Genomic DNA, 20,523 nt, shown 5'->3' on the forward strand with positions numbered 1-20,523 from the left:
CTTCCATCCTCCTCTCTGTCCCTATCCTCTCCTAGCTTCCATCCTCCTCTCTCTCTCTCCTCCCCAAGCTTCCATCCTCCTCTCAGTCTCTCTCCTCCTCTAGCTTCTATCCTCCTCTCTGTCCCTCTCCTCCTCTAGCTTCCATCCTCCTCTCTCTCTCTCTCTCTCTCTCTCTCTCTCTCTCTCCTCCCCTAGCTTCCATCCTCATCTCTCTCTCTCTCTCTCTCCTCCCTAGCTTCCATCCTCCTCTCTCTCTGCTCCCCTAGCTTCCATCCTCCTCTCTCTCTCTCCTCTTCTAGCTTTCATCCTCGTCTCTGTCTCTCTCCTCTTCTAGCTTTCATCCTCCTCTCTCCTCTCCTAGCTTCCATCCTCCACTCTGTCTCCCTCCCCCCCTAGATTATACCCTCCTCTCTGTCTCTCTCCTCCTCTAGATTCTATCCTCTTCTCGCTCTCCTCTTCTAGCTTCCACCCTCCTCTCTGTTCCTCTCCTAATCCCCAGCAGGGTGTGGTGTGATGCCGACACCAGTCTCTCTGTCTCTATTCATCCCCACAGGCAGTTGGTCAACTTTCAAGATTATAGCCAAACCAAGAGGAAGGGGGCACCAATGCAGCACATTCAAATAATTTAAAACCAGGGCTACTCTGCTACCACTTTTTTATTTTGATGTCTCCTAGCAAAACTCCGTTTAATTTAATCAACAACAGACACCCCTATTTTTTCCTCCTAGTGGTCACTTATTACATGTCAACTGGTGTGATGGGATACTGAGAAATGGGAGTGAAAGCAGCCTGTTCCTATATTTATCCAGCTCTCCCTCTAGCCAGGGGAATACACCTGCCTCCATGGCTCTGCAGAGCCCAGTATTTCATCACGTTATTATAGTGCCTTCCCAGACGCCCCCTCTAAAACAAACAAGGGAATTAAAGGCAATAAATTGTTTATTTTCCTATTTCCCCTCTGATAAAGGCTGACATGTTATTTCAGTAGGTTATGTAGGCCTGGGGGATGTGTATACCTCTCTCCCTGTCATCCTGGGTCTGGGTCTGAGACTGGGGATGTGTATACCTCTCTCCCTGTCATCCTGGGTCTGGGTCTGAGACTGGGGATGTGTATACCTCTCTCCCTGTCATCCTGGGTCTGGGTCTGAGACTGGGGATGTGTATACCTCTCTCCCTGTCATCCTGGGTCTGGGTCTGAGACTGGGGATGTGTATACCTCTCTCCGTGTCATCCTGGGTCTGGGTCTGAGACTGGGGATGTGTATACCTCTCTCCCTGTCATCCTGGGTCTGGGTCTGAGACTGGGGATGTGTATACCTCTCTCCCTGTCATCCTGGGTCTGGGTCTGAGACTGGGGATGTGTATACCTCTCTCCCTGTCATCCTGGGTCTGGGTCTGAGACTGGGGATGTGTATACCTCTCTCCGTGTCATCCTGGGTCTGAGACTGGGGATGTGTATACCTCTCTCCCTGTCATCCTGGGTCTGAGACTGGGGATGTGTATACCTCTCTCCCTGTCATCCTGGGTCTGAGACTGGGGATGTGTATACCTCTCTCCCTGTCATCCTGGGTCTGAGACTGGGGATGTGTATACCTCTCTCCCTGTCATCCTGGGTCTGAGACTGGGGATGTGTATACCTCTCTCCCTGTCATCCTGGGTCTGAGACTGGGGATGTGTATACCTCTCTCCGTGTCATCCTGGGTCTGAGACTAGGGATGTGTATACCTCTCTCCCTGTCATCCTGGGTCTGGGTCTGAGACTGGGGATGTGTATACCTCTCTCCGTGTCATCCTGGGTCTGAGACTGGGGATGTGTATACCTCTCTCCCTGTCATCCTGGGTCTGAGACTGGGGATGTGTATACCTCTCTCCCTGTCATCCTGGGTCTGAGACTGGGGATGTGTATACCTCTCTCCCTGTCATCCTGGGTCTGAGACTGGGGATGTGTATACCTCTCTCCCTGTCATCCTGGGTCTGAGACTGGGGATGTGTATACCTCTCTCCGTGTCATCCTGGGTCTGAGACTGGGGATGTGTATACCTCTCTCCCTGTCATCCTGGGTCTGAGACTGGGGATGTGTATACCTCTCTCCGTGTCATCCTGGGTCTGAGACTGGGGATGTGTATACCTCTCTCCGTGTCATCCTGGGTCTGAGACTGGGGATGTGTATACCTCTCTCCGTGTCATCCTGGGTCTGAGACTGGGGATGTGTATACCTCTCTCCCTGTCATCCTCGGTCTGAGACTGGGGATGTGTATACCTCTCTCCCTGTCATCCTGGGTCTGAGACTGGGGATGTGTATACCTCTCTCCGTGTCATCCTGGGTCTGAGACTGGGGATGTGTATACCTCTCTCCGTGTCATCCTGGGTCTGAGACTGGGGATGTGTATACCTCTCTCCCTGTCATCCTGGGTCTGAGACTAGGGATGGGTACAAAATGGCACCCGTTTCCCTATATTGTGCACTACTTTTGACCAGAGCCCTATGATGACAATTTGCAATTTAGGATGCATCATGGGTCTGGGCAGATACAGTGGGGCAAAAAAGTATTTAGTCTGCCACCAAATTGTGCACGTTCTCCCACTTAAAAAGATGAGAGAGGCCTGTAATTTTCATCATAGGTACATAGGTGTGTTACTGATTGTAGGCTTTGTTACTTTGGTCCCAGCTCTCTGCAGGTCATTCCCTAGGTCCCCCGTGTGGTTCTGGGATTTTTGCTCACCATTCTTGTGATCATTTTGACCCCACGCGGTGAGATCTTGCGTGGAGCACCAGATCGAGGGAGATTATCAGTGGTCTTGTATGTCTTCGATTTCCTAATAATTGCTCTCACAGTTGATTTCTTCAAACCAAGCTGCTTACCTATTGCAGATTCAGTCTTCCCAGCCTGCTGCAGGTCTACAATTTTGTTTCTGGTGTCCTTTGACAGCTCTTTGGTCTTGGCCATAGTGGAGTTTGGAGTGTGACTGTTTGAGATTGTGGACAGGTGTCTTTTATACTGATAACAAGTTCAAACAGGTGCCATTAATACAGGTAATGAGTGGAGGACAGAGGAGCCTCTTAAAGAATAAGTTACAGGTCTGTGAGAGCCAGAAATCTTGCTTGTTTGTAGGTGACCAAATACTTATTATCCACCATAATTTGCAAATAAATTCATTAAAAATCCTACAATGTGATTTTCTGGATTTTTTCCCCTAATTTTGTCTGTCATAGTTGAAGTGTACCTATGATGAAAATTACAGGCCTCATCTTTTTAAGTGGGAGAACAATTGGTGGCTGACTAAATACTTTTTGCCCCACTGTACTTCCCCTTTTTGATATCATTAGGATTTCTGTTCCATTGCTCCCCTGGCTGGCCGTCACCTAGCCCACTGTGGGATTTATCCCTGTCTAACTCACATACATACACACACCAGACACTAGTTAGGAGAGGACAGGCTAGCCTGGAATCCAAACCAACATATCATTGTTGCATTATTGTTTCTCTCCACAGTAGAAGAAGAAGAAGCTGAACTATAATGAGTTTGGATTTCAGGCGAAGAAGAAGGCTCGACCAGACTGTCTCAGGGCCATACTGTACATATGTCCCCATCTATGGCTCTGGCCCTAACCTCTACGCATGTAGATGGTTTGACAGAGACATAGACGGTCACTAAAACAATACAGAAATACACTACGGAAAAAGAAGGAACAGCACGTCAGAAATCAGCTCAATGTAATTAAAGAATCCATAGAATAACCACTTCTGTGAAAATTGGAAAACACTAAACAAACAACAACATCAAAAATTATCTATCCAAAATGGAGATATGGGTAAACCACTTCTCCAATCTTTATGGCTCTATAACAAAGAACAAACAGCAAAAACATATACGTATGGCTAGTGTAACAGTACTCTTCTTGCGTTGTGTACAATCAGTCATCGACACAGAACTCCAACATGTAGCACCAGTCATGTAGATTTATTCTGATAGGAACGGCACAAAATTGCACGTTATGCAATGCACATCTCACCATCCAACTCTGCACTCACGCACATTGGTTTGGTGCTTTTTCACTGGGATAGTTACCAAAATAATACAATTACAATATACAATATAATATCTTTAACAATGTACCTGATAGGAAGGGCACAAAATTGCACGTCATGCAATGCACGTCTCACCATCCAACTCTGCACTCACGCACTGTACAAAATATATGAACCCACCCCCACCAGACACAGTAAGTTGCTAGCTAGCACTGGCGGGAATTCTTTACAACAAAATGCACAACAAATATTCTCCAAAACCCGCTGCATCTTATGTGTGATGTTCGAATTACATTTACAAACAATTTGATATAAATTCTACATTTAAATCATCACTTGAGAGTATAAAAATCACTTTTGATGTACAGTGCTTTGCAACCAACAACTTACCGCTGGTTTGGTGCTTGTTCACTGGGACGATTCTAACTGGAACATCCCCCCTCGTAAGCAAGCTACGCAAAACAGCCAATAAGATGCCATGTTGAGTAGGTGAAGGCAAGACAAACTCAAACCAAAAACCCATTGGCTTAACAATAAAGTGGCAAGAGGAATCACCAATATAACCCTGCTACACTAGCACAGACTGGAATATGTTCCGGGATTCTTCCGATGGCATTGAGGAGTACACCACATCAGTCACTGGCTTTATCAATAAGTGCATTGAGGACATCGTCCCCACAGTGTCTCTACGTACATAGCCCAACCAGAAGCCATGGATTACAGGCAACATTCACACTGATCTAAAGGGTAGGGCTGCTCCTTTCAAGGAGCGGGACTCTAACCCAGAAGCTTATAAGAAATCCCGCTATGCCCTACGACGAACCATCAAACAGGCAAAGCGTCAATACAGGACTAAGATCGAATCGTACTACACCGGCTCCGACACTCGTCGGATGTTGCAAGGCTTGCAAACTATTACAGAATACAAAGGGAAGCACAGCTGAGAGCTGCCCAGTGACACGAGCCTATCAGATGAGCTAAATAACTTATATGCTCGCTTTGAGGCAAGCAACACTGAAAGATGCATGAGAGCATCAACTGTCCCGGATGACTGTGTGATCAAACTCTCCGCAGCCGATGTGAGTATGACCTTCAAACACGTCAACATTTACAAGGCCGCTGGGCCAGATGGATTACCAGGACATGTACTCAAAGCATGCGCTGACTAACTGGCAAGTGTCTTCACTGACATTTTCAACCTCTCCCTGTCTGAGTCTGTAATACCAACATGTTTCAAGCAGACCACTATAGTCCATGCCCAAGAACGCTAAGGTAGCCTGCCTAAATGACTACCGACCCGTAGCACTAACGTATGTAGCCATGTAATGCTTTGAAAGGCTGGTCATGGCTCATATCAACACCATTATCCCAGAAACCCTAGACTCATTCCAATTTGTCTACCGCCCAAACAGATCCACAGATGATGCAATCTCTATTGCACTCCACACTGCCCTTTCCCACCTGGACAATAGGAACACCTACGTGAGAATGCTGTTCATTGACTACAGCTCAGTGTTCAACACCATAGTGCCCTCAAAACTCATCACTAAGCTAAGGACCCTGGGACTAAGCAGCTCCCTCTGCAACTGGATCCTAGACTTCCTGGGCCACCCCCAGGTGGTAAGGGTAGGTAACAACACATCTGCCACGCTGATCCTCAACACGGGGGCCCCTCAGCTGTGCGTGCTCTGTCCCCTCCTGTACTCCCTGTTCACGCATGACTGCACGGCCAGGCACAACTCCAACACCATCATTAAGTTTGCTGATGACACAACAGTAGTTGGCCTGATCACCGACAACGATGAGACAGCCTATAGGGAGGAAGTCAGAGAACTGGCCATGTGGTGCCAGGACAACAACCTTTCCCTCAAATTATCAAGACAAAGGAGATGATTGTAGACTACAGGAAAAGGTTTACCGAGGATGCCCCCATTCTCATCGACGGGGCTGTAGTAGAGCAGGTTGAGAGCTTCAAGTTCCTTGGCATCCACATCAACAACAATCTAATATGGTCCAAGCTCACTAAGACAGTCGTGAAGTGGCCACAACAAAACCGTTTTCCCCTCAGGAGATGAGCATGGGTCCTCAGGTACTCAAATTATTTTTACAGCTGCACCATCAAGAGCATCCTGATGGGTTGCATCACTGCCTGGTATGGCAACTGCTCGGCCTCCGATCGGAAATGCACTACAGAGGGTAGTGCGTACAACCCAGGACATCACCAGGGTCAAGCTTCCTGCCATCCAGGACATCTATACCAGGTGGTGTCAGAGCAGGTCCCTAAAAATCATCAAAAACTCCAGCTATCCTAGTCATAGACTGTTTTCTCTGCTACCGCATTACAAGTGGTACCTGAGCGCCAAGTCTAGGTCCAAGAGGCTTTTAAACAGCGTTCACTGTTTTCAAATATGATTTGATTTTGATATAGATGATCAAATACAAATCTTAGAATCAACTATTAAAGACTACCAGAACCCACTGGATTCTCCAATTACATAGAATGAATTACAGAACAAAATAAAAACCATCCAACCCAAAAAGGCCTGTGGTGTTGATGGTATCCTCAATGAAATGATAAAATATACAGACAACAAATTCCAATTGGCTATACTAAAACTCTTTAACATCATCCTTAGCTCTGGCATCTTCCCCAATATTTGGAACGAAGGACTGATCAGCCCAATCCACAAAAGTGGAGACAAATTTGACCCCAATAACTACCAGGGGATATGTGTCAGCAGCAACCTTTGGAAAATCATCTGCATTATCATTAACAGCAGACTCGTACATTTCCTCAGTGAAAACAATGTTCTGTGCAAATTTCAAATTGGCTTTTTACCAAATTATCGTACGACAGACCACGTATTCACCCTGCACACCGTAATTGACAAACAAACAAACCAAAACTAAGGAAAAGTCTTCTCATGCTTTGTTGATTTAAAAAAGTCCTTTGACTCAATTTTGCATGAGGGTCTGCTATACAAAGTGGTGTTGGGGGGAAAAACATACAACATTATAAAATCCATGTACACAAACAAGTGTGCAGTTAAAATGGGCAAAAAACACACATTTCCTCCGACAGGGCTGTGGGGTGAGACAGGAATACAGCTTAAGCCCCACCCTCTTCAACATATATATCAACGAATTGGCGAGGTCACTAGAACAGTCTGCAGTACCGGCCTCACCCTACTAGAATCTGAAGTCAAATGTCTACTGTTTGCTTATGATCTTGTGCTTCTGTCACCAACCAAGGAGGGCCTACAGCAGCACCTAGATCTTCTGCACAGATTCTGGCAGACCTGGGCCCTGACAGTACATGTCAGTAAGACCAACATTTTGGTGTTCCAAAAAAGGTCCAGTTGCCAGGACCACAAATACAAATTCCAACTAGACACCGTTTCCATAGATCACGCAAAAAGCTATACATACCTTGGCCTAAACATCAGCACCACAGGTAACTTCCACAAAGCTGTGAATGATCTGAGAGACAAGGCAAGAAGGACCTTCTATGTCATCAAAAAGGAACATAAAATTTGACATACCTATTAGAATCTGGCAAAAAATACTTGAATCAGTTATAGAACCCATTGCCCTTTATGGTTGTGAGGTCTAGGGTGCACTCACCAACCAAGAAGTCACAAAATGGGACAAACACCAAATTGAGACTCTACATGCAGAATCCTGCAAAAATATACTCTGTGTACAACATAAAACACCAAATAATGTATGTAGAGCAGAATTAGGCCGATACCTGCTAATGATCAAAATCCAGAAAAGAGCTGTTAAATTCTACACCACCTAAAAGGATTGTTTCCCAACCCTTCTATTGTAATGAGTACTCAGGGAGAAGAAGGTGTAGATACACGAACAAGGCGCGGCAGGTGTTTATTTCGCCTTCGCAGAAGGCAGGAATTGTGGTCACAGGCAAGCAATGGTCATACATAAGTGGTAGGAAAACAGGCAGGTGAATCAAAACTAGGTGTAACGATCGTCGTATGAAGGAGAGGACCAAAACGCAGCATTGTAAGTGTTCATGATAAATGTAATACTTAAAACACTCAAACAAAACAACAAAGAGGGGAAAACCGAAACAGCCCTGTCAGGTCAGACACTAAACAGAAAACAACTACCCACAAAACCCAAATGAAAACGGACTGAAAACTGAATATAACTTATGAAAACTTATATATGATCCCCAATCAGAGACAATGATAGACAGCTGCCTCTGATTGGGAACCACACCAACATAGAATTAAAGAAACTAGAATGCCACCCTAGTCACACCAAAATAGAAAATAAAAACCTCTCTATGGCCAGGGTGTGACACTAGGACTGAAGACTACATCTGGTTCTCACAAACGAGCTAGGAAAAACGAACAATACCTTACAAATGAACAAACAGAATGAACTGAACTAAATAAGGAGCTGATGATTCCAGGTGAGTAATAATAATAATAATATATGCCATTTAGCAGACGCTTTTATCCAAAGCGACTTACAGTCATGTGTGCATACATTCTACGTATGGGTGGTCCCGGGAATCGAACCCACTACCCTGGCGTTACAAGCGCCATGCTCTACCAACTGAGCTACAGAAGGACACAGGTAACTAACACAGGTGAAATCAATGAACAAATATTAAAGACAGGGCTACGTTCAAGAACACAAAGAAACAGGGCTACGTTCAAGAACACAATGAAAATAACACAAGGTTGACTAATAAAATAAATACAGAACCTTACATCCATAACAAGGCCATCACCTACAGAGAGATGAACCTGGAGAAGAGTCCCCTAAGCAAGCTTGTCTTGGGGCTCTGTTCACAAACAGACCCCACAGCAACACAATTAGACCCAACTAAATCATGAGAAAACAAAAAGATAATTACTTGACACATTGGATAGAATTAACAAAGAAAACAGAGCAAACTAGAATGCTATTTGAACCTAAACAGAGAGTACACAGTGGCAGAATACCTGACCACTGTGACTGACCCAGACTTAAGGAAAGCTTTGACTATGTACAGACTCAGTGAGCATAGTCTTGCTATTGAGAAAGGCCGCCGTAGGCAGACCTGGCTCTCAAGAGAAGACAGGCTTATGTGCACACTGCCCAAAAAATTAGGTGGAAACTGAGCTGCACTTCCTAACCTCCTGCCAAATGTATGACCATATTAGAGACACATATTTCCCTCAGATTACACAGATCCACAAAGAATTTGAAAACAAACCTGATTTTGATAAACTCCCAAATCTATTGGGTGAAATACCACAATGTGCATCACGGCAGCAAGACCTGTTGCCACAAGAAAAGGGAAAACAGTGAAGAACAAACACCATTGTAGATACAACTCATATTTATGTGTATTTATTTTCCCTTTTGTACTTGAACCATTTGCACATCGTTACAACACTGTATATATACACATAATGACATTTGTAATGTCTTTATTATTTTGGAACTTCTGTGAGTGTAATGTTTACTGTTAATTTTAGTATTTTTTCTCACTTTAGTTTATTATCTGCTTCACTTGCTTTGGCAATGTTAACATATGTTTCCCAGGCCAATAAAGCCCTTTGAATTGAAATGACAGAGTCGGCTGGTATGCGAGGATACGGCCACCTTGAATGGGCGTTATTTTTCTTCCTATTCCAGACTGTTCGCTACAGTAGACATGCTTCTAAAGCAGAATGTCAGCTTCTTAATGAGCAGACTATCTGCTCCCTCTGAGCAACCCTCTCAACCTCTCTCTCTCACACACACACACACACACACACACACACACACACACACACACACACACACACACACACACACACACACACACACACACACACACACACACACACACACACACACACACACACACACACACACACACACACACACACACACACACACACACACACACAGTACGTACTCTGTCAGGAGAGAAGTGAAGCGTCAATGCATTATGGATGGCTCCTGACTCCTTCACTGAAATTAATAGGCTGCTGGCTCAGGACAAACAAGACTTTTAAAACAATGTTTCCTCTGCTATGCATTCACTTTTTTTCTTGGATTAGAATGGACATCTGTATTCAAACCCAAAGTATTATTTTATTACCCAGTGTATTACTGCTCCTCTATGTCAGCTTATACAATGTCAGTCTTTGGCTCTGATGTACACAGTGTTTTAGGATAGTTCAGGACTTTAATCATTTTTGAATGGGACATTTGTGGTGAATTATTCTCTCTGTGTTCCTCTGACATGGGGGAACTCATCCTAGTAGGATAAACACACTCTCACTGGGAATAGGATTCGGTGTATTGGGGAATTTCCCACCTGCCACTGAGCTACTTTGAGCATCTAGAAGTGCCAAATAAATGAATCAATTAATGAATCAATTAATGAAATGTTTATTATCATTAGCTGCAGCAGAGGTCGTGGTCAAACATTAGAGGGTACTTCTGGTCCAGAAGTCCAAAGTAGTGCAGTATATAGTGAATAGTGTGCCATTTCAGAAGCAGCTACACATTTATTTCACCCTCCATATGTGTTACAGGTAATTACATTAAGTGCTCTCTCTCTCATGGGAAGCTGTGACCTCACTTGTCATTCTATAATTGTGTGTGTGTGTTTTCTCGCAGATGCAGGGTTTTAATTGGGAGATTAATTCCATTGGCTTGGTCTATACCGGTGGCCTCTGCTATCTCCAGACTGATTAATTAAAGGGGATTTTATTGATGCATGAAATAAATACCTTTACTCTGGAATTAACATTGGGGTCCGAAATTATTGACACCCTTGATAAAGATTAGCAAAACGTGTGTATAAAATACACAATTAAATATTGATTAATTTTGTATTCCCAAAAAAGGGAAATTATATTATGTTATACTAAAACAATTCATCAGAGAAAGAGATTTGTTTCACAAGTAATCCTTTTTTTTCTCAAAAAGGTAGGAATCAAAATGATTGACACCCCTGTTTTCGATACATTTCAATACCTCAACTTGCGAGGATAACAGCCTTTTTCTAAAATGTTTTATGAGATTAGAGAACACATTGGGCGAGATCTTAGACATTTCCTCCATACAGAATCCTTCCAGATACTTGATATCCTTTGTCTGCGCTTATAAACTACCCCCTTCAATTCAAACCACAGGTTTTCAATGGGTTTAAAGACATTATCCTTGCAAGGTAAGGTATTGCAAGGTATTGAAACAGGGGTGTCAATAATTTTGACCCCTATCTTTTAGAGAAAAAAATGATTGTTTAACAAAAACAATTGCTCAGAGAAAGAGAATTGGTATAAAATAATAGAATTTCTCTTTTTTCTTTTGCATACAATATTAATCAGTATTTGAATTATTTATTTCATACTGTAATATTTGCTAATCTTTATCAAGGGTGTCAATAATTCCGGACCCCGGTGTATATATTTACGCATTTATTTAAATCTACTAGCTGTGGAATTAGGCCTTGTGCTGCTCCTCCTGATCAAAACAGTGGGCTTTGCTCCTCTGTTCAATCCAGTGGGCAAAATGGCACCCTTTCCCCCAATTTTTCCAAATGGCACCCGGTACAGTGCCTTCAGAAAGTATTCATATCCCTTGACTTATTCCACATTTTGTTGTATTACAGCCTGAATGAAACATTTATCACCCATCTTCTGGGTAAGTCTCCAAGAGCTTTGCAAACCTGGATTGTAAAATATTTGCACATTTATCATTTTTACAATTATTTAAGCTGTGTCAAGTTTTTTGTTGTAATAAATACTAAACAGTATTTTCAAGTATTTTTAAGTCAAAAGTGTAACTCGGCCAGTCAGGAACATTTAATGTCGTCTTGGAAAGCAACTCCAGTGTATATTTGGTTATTGTCCTGCTGAAGTGTGAAATTGTCTCCCAGTGTCTGTTGGAAAGCAGACTGAACCAGGTTTTTCTCTAGGATTTTGTCTGTGCTTAACTCTATTCCATTTCTTTTTATTATAAGAAAATCCCCAGTACTTGCTGATGACGAGCCTATCCATAGCATGATGCAGCCACCACCTTGCTTGAAAATATGAAGAGTGGTACTCAGTGATGTGTTGTGTTGGAATTACCCCAAATATATTGCTTTGTATTCAGGACATAAAGTACATTTCTTTCTCACATTTTTAACATGTTTTGTAATATTTTTTATTCTGTACAGGCTTCCTTCTTTTCACTCTGTCATTTAGGTTAGTATTGTTGATGATCCATCCTGTTTTCTCCTATCCTAGCCATTGCACTCTGTAATAGTTTTAAAATCACCATTGGCCTCATGGTGAAATCCTTGAGCGGTTTCCTTGCTCTCTGGCAAATGAGTCAGGAAGGACGTCAGTGACTGGGTGTATTGCTACACCATCCAAATGAATAACTTCACCATGCTTAAAGGGATATTCAATGTCTGCTTTTTTATTTTCACCCATCTCCCAATAGGTACCGTTCTTTGCGATTGGGTAACTCCCTGGTTTTTGGGGTTAAATCTGTGTTTAAAATTCTCTGCTCGACTAAGGGACCTTACAATTATCTGTAAGTGTAGGGTACAGAGATGAGACATTATTTAATTGTCAGCAATTTTTTACATTAATGCAAGTTAGTGCTTTGAGAAACAATTGATAGTCTCCCATATTGGCATTACTAGATGGGATTGATTTGAAGAAATTTGGCTTAATTAATTTGATTAATATTATTGGGTTTCTATTCTGAGAAAAATGAAAAACGAAACACTCAGGTTTTCCATTAGGATGGAATGGAAAATATGGTACTGTACAACGTGACGGTCGGGAGTACAGTATTGAGCTATTTAGCTAAAGAATCCAGTGTCCTGCAGGAGACTGGGGTTTAACTCCCTGATGGGGAGGAAGGAGTAGGCAGTCCTTGTAAATAAGAATTTGTCTTTAACTCACTTGCCTAGTTAAATAAAGCTTACACTAAGAGCATAACATTTCTACACCGTCATTTTCTAATTTTAGTTTAACCAAATCAAATCAAACTTTATTTGTCACATACACATGGTTAGCAGAAGTTAATGCGAGTGTAGCAAAATGCTTGTGCTTCTAGTTCCAACAATGCAGTAATAACCAACGAGTAATCTAACCTAACAATTTCATAACAACTACCTTATACACACAATTGTAAAGGGATAAAGAATATGTACATAAAGATATATGAATGAGTGATGGTACAGAACGGCATAGGCAAGATGCAGTAGATGGTATCGAGTACAGTATATACATATGAGATGAGTAAAGTAGGGTATGTAAACATTATATTAAGTGGCATTGTTTAAAGTGGCTAGTAATATACATTTTTTACATCAATTTTCCCATTATTTAAGTGGCTGGAGTTGAGTCAGTATGTTGGCAGCAGCCATTCAATGTTAGTGGTGGCTGTTTAATAGTCTGATGGCCTTGAGATAGAAGCTGTTTTTCAGTCTCTCGGTCCCTACTTTGATGCACCTGTACTGACCTCGCCTTCTGGATGATAGCGGGGTGAACAGGCAGTGGCTCGGGTGGTTGTTGTCCTTGATGATCTTCATAGCCTTCCTGTGACATTGAGTGGTGTAGGTGTCCTGGAGGGCAGGTGGTTTGCCCCCGGTGATGCGTTGTGCAGACCTCACTAACCTCTGGAGAGCCTTACGGTTGTGGGCGGAGCAGTTGCCGTACCAGGCGGTGATACAGCCCGCCAGGATGCTCTCGATTGTGCATCTGTAAAAGTTTGTGAGTGCTTTTGGTGACAAGCCTCCTGAGGTTCTTCACCACGCTGTCTGTGTGGGTGGACTATTTCAGTTTTCCGTGATGTGTACGCTGAGGAACTTAAAACTTTCCACCCTCTCCACTACTGTCCCATCGATGTGGATAAGGGGCTGCTCCCTCCGCTCTTCCCTGAAGTCCACGGTAAACTCCTTTGTTTTGTTGACATTGAATGTGATGTTATTTTCCTGACACCACACTCCAAGGGCCCTCAACTCCTCCCTCTGGGCCGTCTCGTCGTTGTTGGTAATCAAGCATACCACTGTAGTGTCATCTGCAAACTTGATGATTGACTTGGAGGCATGCATGGCCACTCAGTCGTGGGTGAACAGGGAGTACAGGAGAGGGCTGAGAACGCACCCTTGTGGGACCCCAGTGTTGAGGATCAGTGGGGTGGAGATGTTGTTACCTACCCTCACCACCTGGGGGCGGCCCGTCAGGAAGTCCAGTACCCAGTTGCACAGGGCGGGATCGAGACCCAGGGTCTCGAGCTTGATGACGAGTTTGGAGTGTACTATGATGTTAAATTCTGAGCTATAGTAGATGAACAGCATTCTCACATACGTATTCCTCTTGTCTAAGACATTGCATCGCAGTGCAAACTGCAGTGACCAGGAGACCAATAAGGCTACACACAATTGGCCCAGAGTCATCCAAGTTAGGGGAGGGTTTTCCGTCCGGGATGTCCTTGTCCCATCGCGCTGTAGCGACTCCTGTGGCGGGCTAGGCGCATGCACGCTGACATGGTCACCCAGGTGTATGGTGTTTCCTCCACCTTGCTTTTTTTGTGGATGGGAATAATTTGTTTGTATGGAATGTATAATAGTTATATTTAAAATTACTAAATCAGGTAATTTTGTATACATTTATTTGAATTTGCATCGGGCCACTTTTGGGGGGACTCTGGTAGGATTCCGGCAAAGTCGGCTGAACTCTGTTAGACGGAACTGGCCCAATGTACTTGGGCCGATTCTGGGCAGTCATTCATTTTTATTTCGGGCCGAGTCCGACACCCGATTCCTGGCCGATTCAATCAGTTCCTGCCCCCTGGAAGAGGGCCGCTTCTGGGTCAATTCCTCATTGCTTGCTGGGTAGTCTCAAAGCATTTCATGATGACAGATGTGAGTGCTACGGGGTGATAGTAATTTAATTCAGTTACCTTGGCTTTCTTGGGAACAGGAACAATGATGGCCACCTTGAAATGTGGGGACAGCAGACTGGGATAGGGATTGATTGAATATGTCCATAACCACACCAGCCAGCTGGTCTGCTCATGCTCTGAGATGCGGCTAGAGATGCCATCTGGGCCAGAAGCCTTGCGAGTGTTAAATGTTTAAATGTTTTACCTACGTCGGACATGTTTTACATTTATTTTTATTTAACCTTTATTTAACCAGGAAGGGCTCATTGAGATTTAAAATATATATTTTTCAAGAGCGTCCTGGCCAAGATAGGCAGCACCAAGTCATTACAAAAATTACAGACAAACAACATGAAAAACTACAAGTAATCTAGTAAAAAGCATAGAATTCACAAGAGTATAACCAAATCAAAAACAGCAAATTAAAAACATTGACAGGTCAGGGAATCAGTCTCAAGATCATTCATCAGTGATGATGCAACTGGGTCAGTGATTCAGTGATATCATTTAAAACCTTCATGGCTGCCATGGAGAAGGAGAGCCTACAGTCTTTGTGAGAGGGCTGCGTCGGTGGCACTGTATTATCCTCAAAGTGCGCAAAGAATTTGTTTAACTTGTCTGGGAGCAAGACGTCGATGTCCGCGATGGGGATTGTTTTCTTTTTGTAATCCGTGGTTGTCTGTAGACCCTGCCACATACATCTCGTATTTGAGCCGTTGAATTTGCGACTCCACTTCATCTCCATACTGACACTTTGCTTGTTTGATTGCCTTACGGAGGGAATAACTACACTGTTTCTCTGAAGCTACCCGGAACATATCCCAGTCTATGTGATCGAAGCAATCTTGAAGCGTGGAATCTAATTGGTCAGACCAGCGTTGGATAGACCAAAGCACGGGTGCTTCTTCTTTTAGTTTCTGCATATAGGAGTGGAGCAACAAGATAGAGTCATGGTCAGATTTGTCAAAAGGAAGGCGGGGGAGGGCCTTGTATGATTTGCGGAAGTTAGAGTAGCATGTTACTCGCTCGTGTACTGCAATAGATATGCTGATAGAATTTAGGTAGCCTTGTTCTCAAATTAGCTTTGTTAAAATACCCAGCTACAATAAATCCAGCCTTAGGATATATGGTTTCCAGTTTGCAAGTCCAGTGAAGTTCCTTGATGGCTGTCTTGGTATCCGCTTGCGGGGGGATATACAGTGCCTTGCGAAAGTATTCGGCCCCCTTGAACTTTGAGACCTTTTGCCACATTTCAGGCTTCAAACATAAAGATATAAAACTGTATTTTTTTTGTGAAGAATCAACAACAAGTGGGACACAATCAAGAAGTGGAACAACATTTATTGGATATTTCAAACTTTTTTAACAAATCAAAAACTGAAAAATTGGGCGTGCAAAATTATTCAGCCCCTTTACTTTCAGTGCAGTAAACTCTCTCCAGAAGTTCAGTGAGGATCTCTGAATGATCCAATGTTGACCTAAATGACTAATGATGATAAATACAATCCACCTGTGTGTAATCAAGTCTCCGTATAAATACACCTGCACTGTGATAGTCTCAGAGGTCCGTTAAAAGCGCAGAGAGCATCATAAAGAACAAGGAACACACCAGGCAGGTCCGAGATACTGTTGTGAAGAAGTTTAAAGCCGGATTTGGATACAAAAAAAATTCCCAAGCTTTAAACATCCCAAGGAGCACTGTGCAAGCGATAATATTGAAATGGAAGGAGTATCAGACCACTGCAAATCTACCAAGACCTGGCCGTCCCTCTAAACTTTCAGCTCATACAAGGAGAAGACTGATCAGAGATGCAGCCAAGAGGCCCATGATCACTCTGGATGAACTGCAGAGATCTACAGCTGAGGTGGGACACTCTGTCCATAGGACAACAATCAGTCGTATATTGCACAAATCTGGCCTTTATGGAAGAGTGGCAAGAAGAAAGCCATTTCTTAAAGATATCCATAAAAAGTGTCGTTTAAAGTTTGCCACAAGCCACCTGGGAGACACACCAAACATGTGGAAGAAGGTGCTCTGGTCAGATGAAACCAAAATTGAACTTTTTGGCAACAATGCAAAACGTTATGTTTGGCGTAAAAACAACACAGCTCATCCCCACTGTCAAACATGGTGGTGGCAGCATCATGGTTTGGGCCTGCTTTTCTTCAGCAGGGACAGGGAAGATGGTTAAAATTGATGGGAAGATGGATGGAGCCAAATACAAGACCATTCTGGAAGAAAACCTGATGGAGTCTGCAAAAGACCTGAGACTGGGACGGAGATTTGTCTTCCAACAAGACAATGATCCAAAACATAAAGCAAAATCTACAATGGAATGGTTCAAAAATAAACATATCCAGGTGTTAGAATGGCCAAGTCAAAGTCCAGACCTGAATCCAATCGAGAATCTGTGGAAAGAACTGAAAACTGCTGTTCACAAATGCTCTCCATCCAACCTCACTGAGCTCGAGCTGTTTTGCAAGGAGGAATGGGAAAAAAATGTCAGTCTCTCAATGTGCAAAACTGATAGAGACATACCCCAAGCGACTTACAGCTGTAATCGCAGCAAAAGGTGGCGCTACAAAGTATTAACTTAAGGGGGCTGAATAATTTTGCACGCCCAATTTTTCAGTTTTTGATTTGTTAAAAAAGTTTGAAATATCTAATAAATGTTGTTCCACCTCATGATTGTGTCCCACTTGTTGTTGATTCTTCACAAAAAAATACAGTTTTATATCTTTATGTTTGAATCCTGAAATGTGGCAAAAGGTCGCAAATTTCAAGGGGGCTGAATACTTTCGCAAGGCACTGTAGATGACCAGTTATTTGAGCTTTTAGCCGTACTTATCCCATCTCCTCCTTTGTTCTTCTGGTGATTTAGAGGTTAACCCAGGCCCTGCAGCCCCCAGCATCACTCCCATTCCCCAGGCGCTCTCATTTGTTGACCTCTGTAACAGTAAAAGCATTGGTTTCATGCATATTAACAATAAAAGCACCCTTCCTAAGTTTGTTTTATTCACTGCTTCAGCACACTCCGCCAACCCGGATGTTCTAGCCAAGTCTGAATCCTGGCTTAAGAAGGCCACCAAAAATACTGAAATTTCCATCCATAACTATAACATTTTCCGACAAGATAGAACTGCCAAAGGGGGCGGAGTTGCAATCTACTGCAGCGACAGCCTACAGAGTTCTGTCATACTATCCAGGTCTGTACCCAAACAATTCGAGCTTCTACTTTTAAAAATCCACCTTTCCAGAAACAAGTCTCTCACCGTTGGCGTTTGTTATAGACCCCCCTCGGCCCCCAGTTGTTCCCTGGACACGATATGTCAATTGATCGCCCCCGACTTAGGTGACCTAAACTGGGACATGTTTAACACCCCGGCCGTCCTACAATCTAAGCTAGATGCCCTCAATCTCATACAAATCATCAAGGAACTTACCAGGTACAACCATAAATCCATAACCTTGGACACCCTCTTAGATATCATCCTGGCCAACCTGCCCTCTAAATACACATCTGCTGTCTAAACCAGGATATCAGCGATCACTGCCTTATTGCCTGCGTTCGTACTGGGTCCGCAGTCAAACCACCATCCCTCACCACTGTCAAATGCTCCCTAAATCACTTCAGCGAGCAGTCCTTTCTAATCGACCTGGCCTGGGTATCCTGGAAGGATATTGACCTCATTCCGTCAGTAGAGGATGCCTGGTTGCTCTTCAATATTTATTTCCTCTCCATCCTAAATAAGCGTGCCCCATTCAAAAAATGTAGAACTAAGAACAGATCTAGCCCTTGGTTCACCCCAGACTTGACTGCCCTTGACCAGCACAAAAACATCCTGTGGCGTTCTGCATTAGCATCGAATAGCCCCCGCGATTTGCACATTTTCGGGTAAGTCAGGAACCAATATACTCAGTCAGTTAGGAAAGCAAAGCTAGCAAGCTAGCTTTTTCAAACAGAATTCTTCTTCCTGTAGCACTAATTCCAAAAAGTTGTGGGACACTGTAAAGTCCATGGAGAATATGAAACCTCCTCCCAGCTGCCCACTGCACTGAGTATAGGAAACACGGTCACCACCGATAAGTCTACGATAATTGATCATTTCAATAAGCTGGCCATGCTTTCCACCTTGCTACCCCTACCCTGGCCAACATCTCACATATTGTATTGCCTGAGATCCCCAAAGATTGGAAAGCTGCCATGGTCATCCCCCTCTTCGAAGGGGGAGACACTCTAGAGCCAAACTGTTATAGACCTATATCCAACCTGCCATTCTAAAATCATCGAAAGCCAAGTTAATTAACAGATCACCATCCATTTCGAATCCCACCGTACCTTCTCCACTATGCAATCTGGTTTCTGAGCTGGTCATGGGTGGACCTCAGCCACGCTCAACGGTCCTAAACGATATCATAACCATCGATAAAAGACAGTGCTGTGCAGCCATCTTCATCAACCTGGCCAAGGCTCTGTCAATCACCGCATTCTTATCGGCACACTCAATAGCCTTGGCTTCTCAAATGACTGCCTCGCTTGGTTCACCAACTACTTCTCAGATAGAGTTCAGTGTGTCAAATCGGAGTGACTGTTGTCCGGACCTCTGGCAGTCTCTATGGGGGTGCCACAGGGTACAATTCTCAGGCCGATTCTTTTCTCTGTATATATCAATGATGTCGCTCTTGCTGCTGGTGATTCTCTGATCCACCTCTATGCAGACGACACCATTCTGTATACTTCTGGCCCTTCTTTGGGCACTGCGCTAACAAAACTCCAAACAAGCTTCAACGCCACACAACACTCCTTCGTGGCCTCCAACTGCTTTTAAATTCTTGTAAAACTAAGTGCATGCTCTTCAACCGATTGCTGCCCGCATCCTCCCGCCCGTCTAGCATCACTGCTCTGGACGGTACTGACCTAGAATATGTGGACAACTACAAATACCTAGGTGTCTGGTTAGACTGTAAACTCTCCTTCCAGACTCACATTAAGCATCTCATATCCAAAATTAAATCTAAAATCGGCTTCCGATTTCACAACAAAGCCTCCTTCACTCATGCCCCCAAACATATCCTCGTAAAACTGACTATCCTACTGTTCCTAGACTTCAGCGATGTAATCTACAAAATCGCCTCCAACACTCTACTCAGCAAACTGGATGTAATCTATCACAGTGCCATCTGTTTTTAATCACCAAAGCCCCATATACTACCCACCACTGCGACCTGTACCCTCTCGTTGGCTGGCCCTCACTACATATCCGTCGACAAACCCACTGGCTCCAGGTCATCTATAAGTTTTTGTTAGGTAAAGCCCCGCCTTATCTCAGCTCACGGGTCACCATAGCAACACCCACCCATAGCACGCGCTCCAGCAAGTATGTTTCACTGGTCATCCCTAAAGCCAACATCTCCTTTGGCCGCCTTTCCTTCCAGTTCTCTGCTGCCAATGACTGGAACGAATTGCAAAAATCTCTGAAGTTGGAACCATATCTCCCTCTCTAACTTTAAGCATCAGCTGTCTGAGCAGCTTACCGATCACTGTACCTGAACACAGCCAATCTGCATACTCCACTACCTCATCCCCATATT

The 20,523-nt window shown here is 43.7% G+C and overlaps 1 protein-coding gene across 1 annotated transcript in view; it reads left to right on the top strand.

The window, feature by feature from the left end:
* LOC118397835 (protein TANC2-like) overlaps positions 1–20,523 on the top strand; it is a 213,050-nt gene that overhangs the window by 90,973 nt on the left and 101,554 nt on the right. The window lies entirely within an intron of this gene.

The sequence above is a fragment of the Oncorhynchus keta genome, chromosome 2 (genome assembly GCF_023373465.1).
Source record: "Oncorhynchus keta strain PuntledgeMale-10-30-2019 chromosome 2, Oket_V2, whole genome shotgun sequence".
NCBI lineage: Eukaryota > Metazoa > Chordata > Actinopteri > Salmoniformes > Salmonidae > Oncorhynchus > Oncorhynchus keta.